Source organism: Aythya fuligula, chromosome 1 (assembly GCF_009819795.1).
Source record: "Aythya fuligula isolate bAytFul2 chromosome 1, bAytFul2.pri, whole genome shotgun sequence".
Taxonomy (NCBI): domain Eukaryota; kingdom Metazoa; phylum Chordata; class Aves; order Anseriformes; family Anatidae; genus Aythya; species Aythya fuligula.
The window spans coordinates 186,901,589-186,912,861 of record NC_045559.1 but is presented as its reverse complement, the minus strand read 5'-3'; positions in this window follow the sequence as shown (position 1 = coordinate 186,912,861).

The window sequence follows — 11,273 nt, the reverse complement described above, 5'->3', positions numbered from 1 at the left end:
ATTTCATCAACCTGGGAGACATAACACGGAGTGCACAGCTATCTCGAAGGCTTTGTTCCCATGTTGAACCAAAGGAAATAAAAGAAGGAAACCAAAGGAGATACAGGTGCCCAGTGGCAGTGCCAGCTGCTCCCTGTGTGGAGCTCTTGGAAAAGCAGTCAGTGTGAATACAAAACCGACCTGCCAGGAGTCCAGCTGGTTGGGTTCATTCTCCCTACATCAAAAATGAATCTAACAGCTGAGCTTAACAGCTTAAAATGGTGATTTTTAAGCACTGGCCTTAACTGGGATTTTTGTTCTCTGTGAGAACGAGAGGTGGGGATTTTGTCACAGCAGCCGATAAGAAAGAGCCAACCAAGTGGGTTCATAACAGTTGCTAGTATTTTACTGACCATAAAGTGCTGCAAAGATTTTTATCTATTCCAGCAAGGACATGAGGGAATTACGATGGAACCAAAAACCTGCCTCATGTTTTTGTCCGGAGCTGTCATTTTCTCTTCCCTGAGATAATCATGCTGCAAAATATTACAGCAAAATGAACGATTGTTGGCATCAGATCTATTTTGTGCGCTCCTGATGCAGCATTTGCCCTCATGCAAGGAGCAGGTGAGCCAAGCGGCTGCATCCACCCATGGCTGGGATGGGGCCGTGCTCCTGGCTGCCTGCTTCAATCCTGGGTGGCGAGCACAGTCCTGCTACTGTGGCAGCCCGCTGCCTTTTTGCACTTTGCAAACTGTTCTGCTAAATTTGCTCAAAGCCTTACAGGGGGTGAGTGGGGCTCATGCAGGAAGCAGTCTGTGGTGCAATGTGCTGCTGTGTGATGAAGCTTGGCATTAAACAAGTGTTTGTGCTTTGGTGCGTTTGGCTCTGGCTCTTTATTAGGTGATGGAGTGGGAAAGTGCAAAGCAGTTTCAGTGAGTGAGCCCTTTTGTTAGCACTGCTCCTCCACTTCCAGCAGCTGAAGGAAGTACTCCTGGGTGCAATTAATTTGCAATCTGTAAAAACCCAGATTCAGATAGGGCTGGAAACATTGCTGTCACCAGCTCCAAGCTCTTGCAATACCATCCTGCATTAGCAGAGTCGCTTCCTCTGGCTTGGAGTCACAGCTCACGACGAGCCAGCTGGCAGCTCTGAGGGCAGTGAGGTCTCTGTCATGCCCAGGGGAGCAGCCAGGGCTGCAAGGGCACTGACAGAGCTGCAGGAGCTGGCTGGTGGCAAAGCTGCAGTGAGAGCAAGTGTGGGTGTTGGAGCTGGTGTACCTGTGTAAGCCCAGAAGAACATAAATCACAAGGGCTTAGCCTGACCCAGGAATCTGGCCCCACACCTGGAAGCCAATTTGCAACCTGTGTACTTGGAGTAGTGCTGCAAAACCAAAGAGGTGGAGATGCCCTGTAACAGCAAGCAGCCTGTGTTAGGCAGCACGACTGCAACAGGGTGGCTGCAACGAGAGCAGGTCAGGAGCTGGTCCTGGTTTTGCTAGAGCCACCTGCAGGACTTCCCTGGGGACCTGACATTTTCTTTTTCAAGTTTATATATATATATATATATATATATATGGATATTTGTGGGCATTGGGATTACTACTTGGCTGGACAGCAGACACTTTTCTAACTAATGAAGGTGTCATCAAAGGCCGAGGAAGAGCACATTTTCCAGTTAAAATATGTTGAGCTGTGAAATGAAACTGCTCTCCTAGCACCTTCACTTTCCCTTCACAGAGAGGGACAGGACAGCCTGTGGCTTCACTGATGACAGCACAGCAATCCCCTGCATCCTGTGCATTTTGTCTTCCTTTTTAATGCCACCTGTGGCTTTTCTACAGGTGGACATGAAATTACAGCCCTTGGCTAATGAAAGTGCAAGGGAAGGGCTGAGTCAAGCACAGCAGCCCTCTCCAACTTGAATTGAACCACCACTGATTGCCTGATAACAGTGGCACTGACAGGGTCACGGCAGGGCTGGGGTTGGAAGGGGAAACCCCTGGTGCCCCCCTGCCCAAGCAGGGACACCCAGAGCAGGCTGCCCAGGCCCATGTCCAGGTGGCTTTTGGAGCTCCCCAAGGAGGAGACCCCACAGCCTCTCTGGGCAGCCTGTGCCAGGGCTCCGTCACCCGCCCAGCACACTGAACACCAGCGCTTTTTGCCTGGGCAGATGACAGCTGTACAGTAGCCCAAACAATCCTTGGGAGGTGCTGCTCTGTGCTGGGAGGCTAGCAGGATATCTGTAACGATGCTGTGAAACGGATCAGCCACCTCTTTTCTTTGCCTGTGTTGCCACTACAGAAACACTCACACTAGACATGTTTCTGGTGCTCTGTTCCATACCTTCTCCGATATTTTGGACATGTCCCATTACCAGCCCTTTCTGGGATGGTCAGTATCCGGACACAGGGCCACCACACACATCTGTACTGCCAGCTGAGCTGCTCACGCTGGGTGCATCTGCAAACTCTGTGGCTGCTTATTCTTCACATCCTTTTCTATATTTAGGAGATCTTAGTGTACACAACAAGCAACCAAAACATGGGAAGAGCAAGCCAACATCAACACGAGTCCTGAGTTCAGGAATCCCTTGGGCCTGCAGCTAAATGATGAGGGTGCGATGGCAGCTGTACCCGCAGTGATTCTGTTCCCAGGAGCAAATGCTTATACAGTGACTTCTAATGGCATATTCAGTTTGGAGTCAGACTCGGTGATCCTTGTGGGTCCCTTCCAGCTTGGGATAGTCAGGTTTACCGCCTTGGGCAGCACTTTTGAAGTCCCACTCACAGCAGAAGTGACTCAGCCATTGGCAGCTCTTTATGCTCCCAAGTCACTCGAAATCTCCTAAATTTAACAGGATTTCTGCTGACAAACCCAGTGCTCCTGGCCCAAAGCCCAGCAGGAACAAACCCCACTGGTCCCAGGGACCTCTGGGTGCCACAGGGAGGGTGAAACAGGAGCTCTGCCATGGGGAGCGGGGAGCTCCCAGCCAAGAACAAGCACAACAGAAACACTGAGAGAGCCTTGAAGCAAGAGCTGAAGCTCACAGCTCCAGTGCTGGGTCCTGCGGAGCTCCACAAAGGAGGTGCACATACGGGCACATGAGGTTTGTAGGTAAATGGGATTTCTGTCCCTGCCTCGGTGAGGTTATCTGACCCTGCTGCAGGTAGACGTGGAGCAATTCAGTCACTGCAGTGCCACTGAGCTGCCCTTTTTGTAGCTTCTGGTGGACTTTGGCTACAGTAGGATAGCTGCAGAAGATGTTAGATGCCAGTGAAGAACAAATTGCTCATTTTAACAACGTGGTTATTAAGATCTAATTGTAAGAAAGTCTCCTATTTTAATGAAGTACAAAGACACTAGAGTATCTTTTGCATTACCCAGATGGAAACAATTCCACTGAGTTCCACCCATCCTCACAGGATTTGGCTGCAAATGCTTCTACGCACTTATGAAAATTATGCTACAATTCAGCCACTGAAATTAAATTCTAGCGCACATCATCCCACACACATTCATGAAAGGGGGACTCTATCTTGCTCTGTGCAGAGATATTGACACAAATCAAATATTTGTCACATAACAGCACTATTTTCACAATCAAATATCGATACCAGATCCCTGCTGTTAAAATCCAAAATTTTTCTACAAGGCAAGCAGGACTCCCTAAGTCCCATGATGACACCCGAGACGCCAGCCTCCTGTGCTCTGGGGCACTTCTGACCTGAATTTTGACTGGCGTTTCTGAAAGTCAGATTGCAAACAAAAACTTCTTTGATACTCTGTAGGTTGTTTGTTTAACATTTTTAATAGCACTCACAGCATCAGAGCAGTACTAACGAAGAGAGAGGTTACAGACTCGCCTCTCCTTGTGCCGATATTTGCACAAATAGCACTGCATAGCAGGGTGCAGTATTTATGGCAGAGGTAGGCAAAAAGCAAATACAAGGTGGGGGGATGAGCTGAGCTACCCTGGGAGCTGGGTTTCACCTCGTAGAGCCTCAGCCTTGCTGGAGGGGTTGGGGAGCGGGGCCATGCGATGCTGAGCCTGCAGCTCCTGTCGGGTGCTGCCATCGGTCACCCCGCCACCAGCCTGCAAAAGTCCACGCTCCCTCCATAGCTGTGTATTGAAAGGGATGACAGAAGTGTGCTGGCCGAGCAGAAACTATGTGCACAGGGAATGGTGGTGCTGGTGGCTTCTAGATGGGATTCCTCTTCAGGGCAAGTCAGCCTAAATGGGCTGAGCTTACATGGGGGATTTCCTGCAAGCTGGATATTCCTGGGCAGGGAGGACTCAGATCCTTTTCTGAGTGGATTCTAAAAAGAAAACAAATAACATATACTCAGAGGTAACCTAAAAGATTAACAAAGTACAGGTTTTGGGTCAGTGGAAGTAGCAACAGCTCAAAAGGGAGGCTCCAGCGCCGCCTCATGATTTGGCATGAGGAGGCCTTTCCTGTGACACACAGGCAGAAAGGCAAAGCTTCTCGCCTGCCTCATCACTCGCCCTGACATTTAGAGAGAGGGAAATGAAATAAGACATTTAGAGGGAGATGAAACAAAATCCTGGGACGTTGGCCAAACTGCCAGCTCTGCCTTCGCATGCCTCCTGCTCTCACGTGCACGCTGCCACCGCCGCCCGTGATGGTGGAAAGATGGCCGGCCCAGCTGGTCACACCTCGAGCGAACCCTCCTGAGAAGTCACAGCAGGGCCACACCAACTGCGGTCCCTCAACACCTCACCAGAGCAGAAGGGTCACAGGATCACAGAACTGTAGGGGTTGGAAGGGACCCCACGGGATCATCGGGTCCAACCCCCCTGCCAAAGCAGGTCCCCTAAGAGCTGAGGAAATGTGGACGTGTGGTGTGTTGCCGGGCCGCGAGCACTGATGGACCATCCTCCATGAAGGGAAGGGGCACCATAGGGCCCTCACCTGCCTCTGGGCCCTCTGGCAGAGGAGGCACTTGGAACACAACCTTCCTCGGCCCTGACTTTGTGAGGATGTCTCCATCTCCATATCACCTGTCTCCAGAGGCCCATCAGTTCCTCTGTGACTTTCAGCTCTTTGACAGAATGGATTCAGAAAGCAGTGGATGAAACACAGACAGTGCAGGTTTGAGCACAGCTGCCTGTCCCATTTCTGCAGCAAACCAGCCTAAAAACCAAGGCGAACAATGAAAAAGTAAGAGGAAAGCTCAAAGGTCCTGTTTATTTAAACAAGTCCTGCACATTTCTGGGCTGGTTACACAGAAACGACCTGTTATCTAGGATGTGGTGACTGGAATTTGAAATGCTTTCAGTCGGCATAAAGGGTCCCGATAAAGAGAGAAAGAACTACGATAAGAGCTGAGCTTTTACAGCCTCACAGCATCAGAGGGTGGCTGAGGCTGGCAGGGACCCCTGGTGGCCCCTGGTGCCACCCCTACCAAAGCAGGGACACCCAGAGCAGGCTGCCCAGGACCACGTCCACAGCAGGGCCACCACTTGAATTGAGATAGGCAGAAAGAAGCTGAAATGAATCTTTTTTTCCTTCAAAATGAAGCAGATAAAGCTGGAGGTGCAAGACAGGATGAGAAACATATATGGAGCAGAGCAAGAAGAAAAAAAAATCAGAATAAACCAAGCAAGACACAGGCTTCAGAGCAGCTGGACAGGTGCTTCTGGCAGACCCAGGGAGAGACCTGGAAAATGTAACAGCTTCCTGATGAAATAAGGAATGTTCAAGAGGTTCGATGTCAAATTAGCCATTTCCCTGAAGACAGCCAGCCAAGGTTTTTTTTTTGTTTGTTTGTTTTTTGTTTTTTTTTTTTTTTTTTTTCTCTCACATATATCTGAGACAGTCAGAAACCAAAAAAAAAAAAAAAAACAAAAAGCAGATTTTGTTGGAAAACAGAGATTACAAACCAAACAAACTACTTAAACCACCTTGTCTTGGGAATTTGGCTTTAAACAGCTGATTGAATGAAAGATAACTAATTTGATTAAGTAGAACAAGTTATCTAAATCCCTGTTTAGGGAGAACCCCGCCAGCAAGCCAGCACTTTGTTTAGCAGCCGGCCTGCAGTGTTAAAGGGTTTCAGCAAGAGCCGTGCCGCGGCACCTCGTGCTGCATGAAGGACAGGCTCAGGGGGCTGGCGGCAGGCCAACACGAGACAAAACAGGGGAAAATAAGAAGAGAAATTTCCAGGATGGTGAGAGAACAGGTCTGATAGAGCAGTCAAAGAAATATTTTTTTATATTGTTCTTTTTTTTTTTTTTACCCCTGTCCCTGACAGCCAAGTTACCAAGCCTAACAGTACTGCCTCTTCCTCGAAGCATTCAATTATATCTCCAATTCTTACAAACTTTAAAAGGTGACAAGTTCTTCCTTTTTTAACCCCACAGTGACCGTGCACACTATTTGTGCAGCTGTTCAGAGGCAGTGAGCTGTGATTTAAACTTATTTGTAATGAATGGGATTTAGGCTAGTATGAATCACCTTGATAAGACATATAATTGGTTTGTAGAAGTTTTAGTTTCTTATAAAGGTTGCTATATTACTTGTGTTCTCTAGGGCCTGCTTATAAAATGACATTGCTACAACTGTATTCTTCTGGAAAGAAAATGTAGACAACTGAGTCACATCTGTACATAAAGAAAGGCACTTTAAGGCATTCAAGTCAACTTTACTGCCTTTCTCATTTCCAAAATCCGTGAGAAGAATGAGATCACTTCTGGATCCTGCAGCTCAGCTCCTGGGTTACAAGGACAGATTTAAATGACCTTGGGAGAAAATGCTCGACAGGTATGAACACTGCAGGTCTTTAATAAATTCATTGGAGCTTTGGGAATTTATCCTGGAAGAAGACTTGGCTTGTACTGAGAAGGGGAACATGAGGCTGGGGGGTTTCACCTTCACGTTTGGGCAACCTGGTCTGGTGGGAGGTGTCCCTGCCCATGGCCGGGGAGTGGAACAGGGTGAACTTTAAGGTCCCTTCCAACCCAAACCATTCTGTGATTCTGTGAATCAGAAGGAAGAAATTTGGGGCTGCACTATGTGACACCAACAACTCGTTCTGAGTTTATGAACATTTGTTCTTTTGTACAAATTTTGAACAATGGCAGTCGGCTGCAACTGAGCTTTCGGTAAGTACTTCAGAAGGGCACTGTTAATAAACAGACTTTATTTCCAAGCACTGCCCTACTAACCTTCCTAAAACCCAGGATGTGCTGAAGATTAATGAAAAGCACCTTCTGCAACTATTTTAATAGTGTTACATGATAAAGTGTATTAACATACAAACTCACGCATATGACAGGCAGGAAAAGCAAACAATGGTGATATTTGACTACTGAAGGAATGGTACCTTCAAAAAAAACAACCCAAACCCACAACAGTAAGTATGGTGCTTCCAGGTGTTTTGAATTTAAAACAGGATTCCCGACACTGGTATTTTAGCAGACTATTATTCTGGACCCTTTCCGTGCCACCAGTCTGGAAGGAAGTGGCATGGCCAGCTCCAGCCATCTGCAAGCTGCCCCGCAGCCCGCTGCATGGCTGGGGGGGGGACACACCCCACCAACTTTCCCCTCCGTTTGTAAAATTCTGCACCAGCAGAGCACCGACCAGTTACTCTGTCAGATCTTTATCACCGCTTTGCTTCTGGGTTAAGTATTTTGTCTTTTAACAGATTTTTTCGGATGCTTCCTCTGAGCAGCAAGCCGTGAGGATTTCCTACCAGCTCCTTTTCCAGAGCCATCTGGGGAAGAGCAGCCGCAGCAGGCTTGAAAGATAAACAAATCTCTGCCGGGGAAGATCAGAGGGGCCGCCCGGCCGTCCTGCCGGGGCTGATTTATACGGCCTTATCTTTTATCTCCTTCCACTCCTCCCCGAGCACGCTAGCTGTTCTCCCACGGTGCTTCTCCCCGGGAAACCCGCGCGCTTGCTTTCTGCAATCGTTCACTTTCAGCTCTCAAGTTGTCTTCTGATTTTAATGTAATCTTCCTCTTTTGGCAGGCGGCGAATTTGCCAGGGTAAGGCACTCACTTGAACTTGTTCCCAACACCATGTAAATAAATCCCTGGCTCTGGGAAAAGAAAATCTCCCGTACTTTGCCCAGAAGCTCTCCGAAACGCCAGATGCTCAGAGCCTCCCACCTAAGGAGCAGCGAAGGAAGCGCTTTGGCTCCCACCACTTTTCCATCTCTCATTGACCCTTTCCTAGCCATGAAACCACGAGCAGAATAGGCACACAGCGACTGGGGACCTGCCACCTTCATGGCACAGCTTTCCTCCAAAAACACTCCATCCAGAGCCCTTAAGGCTGGGAAGACGACTGCCCACTTGACTAAGGCTTTGGGGCTTCTGTGAATTAATCTGAACTAGGGCATATTTTTGAGCAAAATCGTCCATTTCTGATGGACGTTCCTCGTGGTGATCAGCCAACCCCAGCACAGTCCTTTGGGTGTGCTGCAGTGCTGAGGTACCCCTGCTGACAAAAAGTAAACTAAAAATTGGGGGTAAATGCTTCCAATTTCAGCTATTGCCTCAATAGACACTTGTTTGTCAGACTGATGTCCAGACTCCCATTTCTGCTTCTGTAACATGACTTAGATATATCAATCATAATAATCTGAATCATCCTTTCTGAGCCACCAACATTGCTGTTACAATGACCCATGCTCTTCATTTCCACCTTAGTATCATGTACAATACCAAGATCCGTTATTTTGATAATAAATTCTTTTTTAATTTTTGTACACTGATTTATGCTTGAGCCACTGTACAAAGTGCTATTTAACATCTTTAGAATTAGGAAGCATTTTATCATCAGACAGTAGGAATTCTTCTATCTGGCTTTTCACTGAAGACAGAGCAGAAATATTTCTGAACACCTCTGCCTTTTTTTGTTAGTGCTGTAATTCCCATTTTAGACTTACTGGTCTGTAAATACATGCAGGAAGAAAACCCTCTTTTAGTCTCCCTAAATCTGTATCACGGAGGTTATTTTGCTTCTGTATCAACCGTTTTTCATGCCTGGTTTCTAATCTATATTCAATTCTTCCTCGCTCTATCTCCTTTCTCCTCCCTGCCCTCTCTACTTGGCTGCTTTCCTCTGCTCCTCTCGTTTTGCCGATCGAGAGAATTCCACGCTGCACCGTGTTTACTGCACCAGAAAGCAATTATTAAGCAAGATTTCAGTCTGCTTTAGGTGAATCGGAAAAACAATCACATCAAACATGGAGGGGAAAAAAAAATAAGAGCATAACTGACACCTCAGACTATCAAATGTAATCCATGTGTGTTTTTCCGGTATGTCTTAATTGCATGTTATTATCTCAGAATTGCATAAGGGTATAATTTCCTCCAAAGATGTTCACTACTTATTTTCTATAGCAGCTAAAATCCAAAACATAGCACACTTTCAGATTAAAAGCATGACACTGAGTTGCAGGGTTCTAAAAGCCGCTTTTGGACGGCCAGATCAGCAGCCCCAGTGGGAAAGTAAGGAATGCTGGAAAAGGATTACAGTGGTTTTTACATTTAAGAGGAGTTACACTGCTGGTCACAAGAGAGATCTCACATTACTGAAAGTACACATATTTGCTGAAAAATAAAAGTCTCTCAGAAAGAAAAGGAAAAAAAAAAAGCATCAGACATTTGAACAGCTGGAAGCATTTTTAGAAACTACAAAAAAAAAAAAAGGAGAAAAAAATCATTTAGAAAAACATTTCCCTTTCTGTAGTAAGCATCGTAGTGGTGATATGTGTTCTCAAGAGGCTTAATCACGTCTACTGTTCAATCCTCAAAGGTTATTTCATAAAACAAAAATTAGTGGAGTCAACAGAGTTTCTTCACAAAAAAAAAAAAAACCCTGAAGCTGTCATTCTGAGTTATATTTATTTTCCTGCCAGCTCCCACCTTTGTCAAATGTCCCAAGAGCTATGAATCTGTGACAACAAGCTAAAATCCAATTTGCTCTGGCAAAAGACAATGTTTTCTTCATTTCTTTGCCTCTATCTGATTTTTGTATTAGGGAGATGTTGTCTGATGCCACTCTGACAAAAACTTGAAAGGAGTGCTGTTTACAGAAGGATCAAATGAGACAGTGAATTAAGGAAGTAACAGGGGCCACAGGCATAAACCAACGACTACCATATATATTTTGATAAAGTATGTAAACTCTAGAACCAACATCGCTTCAATTTCTTTCGAATTAAAACCCACGGGCAATCTCTTAATTTTAAATGCTCTACTTATTCCGCCAATTATGAGGCATTATTTTCTTTACAGTAATGCTCCAAGGCTCATGCCGGCATTAGGATTTCCTTTTCCCAAGTTCTTTTTGTCACAATGAATCTTTTATCATCCACCAGCTCCAGATAAACATTATTGGCAGTTTGCTCGGTACAGAAAACACAAAACCAACAACACAGGACTCCCCTGGTGACACCCTTTAATTCTCACACGTCCACTGAGTACTCTATCAAGGGCTGCTAAACTTACCTTTAAGAGTTATTGTTTCCTCTTGTGAACCTACCATCTTCAAAATATGTTTTTAACTCACACTTAAGCTTAAATTTGTTTAGTTTCTTTATTATTTTTTTTAATCACTTGGATTACAGGGAAATACCCACCTAGTTTGTTAAACCAAACTGTTCCCTCTTAAAGACCCACGGCAGATGCAGAACGCAGTCAGACACAAAGCATGGAGGCTTGGTGGTGGCACATCTGAAAATAAGTCAACTACTCTTTAGTCAAAACATATTTAAAACATCTAAAATCGGTTCTAATAAAATGGCAGTACTGTTCATTGTCACGAGACAAATTCCCACCATACAAAAACAAAGTGAAAAAATTGGTTAAAATATCAAACAACGTCTAATAGCACAGATTCTGTTAAAAAGCAGGGTCCAAACACCTAATCAACTCTCACCCTTATTTATCTCTTCCCAAACATCTTTTTTTTTTTTTTTTTTTTTTCTCATTAAAGGTTTGTATATTTATTTTTCCCTTGTTTCTCCTCCAGCTAATTGCCCTCATCGCTCAGCCTTGGTTTTGTTGCTCCTTTCACTTGCGCTTGCATGGACACATGAAACTTTTTGTGTCAATCTACAGACAAGGTTGTCTTCTAAAAGACAAGACTATTACTTTAGGGAAAAACTTACCACATTTTCCATTTCAGAATTTACTTCGTGAGAAGAAGAAACCCTCACTGATAGAGTCTCCTTTATCACCCACTATGTAATGTGTAACCTTCAGCTGCTCCAGCTCTCTGGAGCTAAATGTACTGGAAAATATCTTTGTTTCAA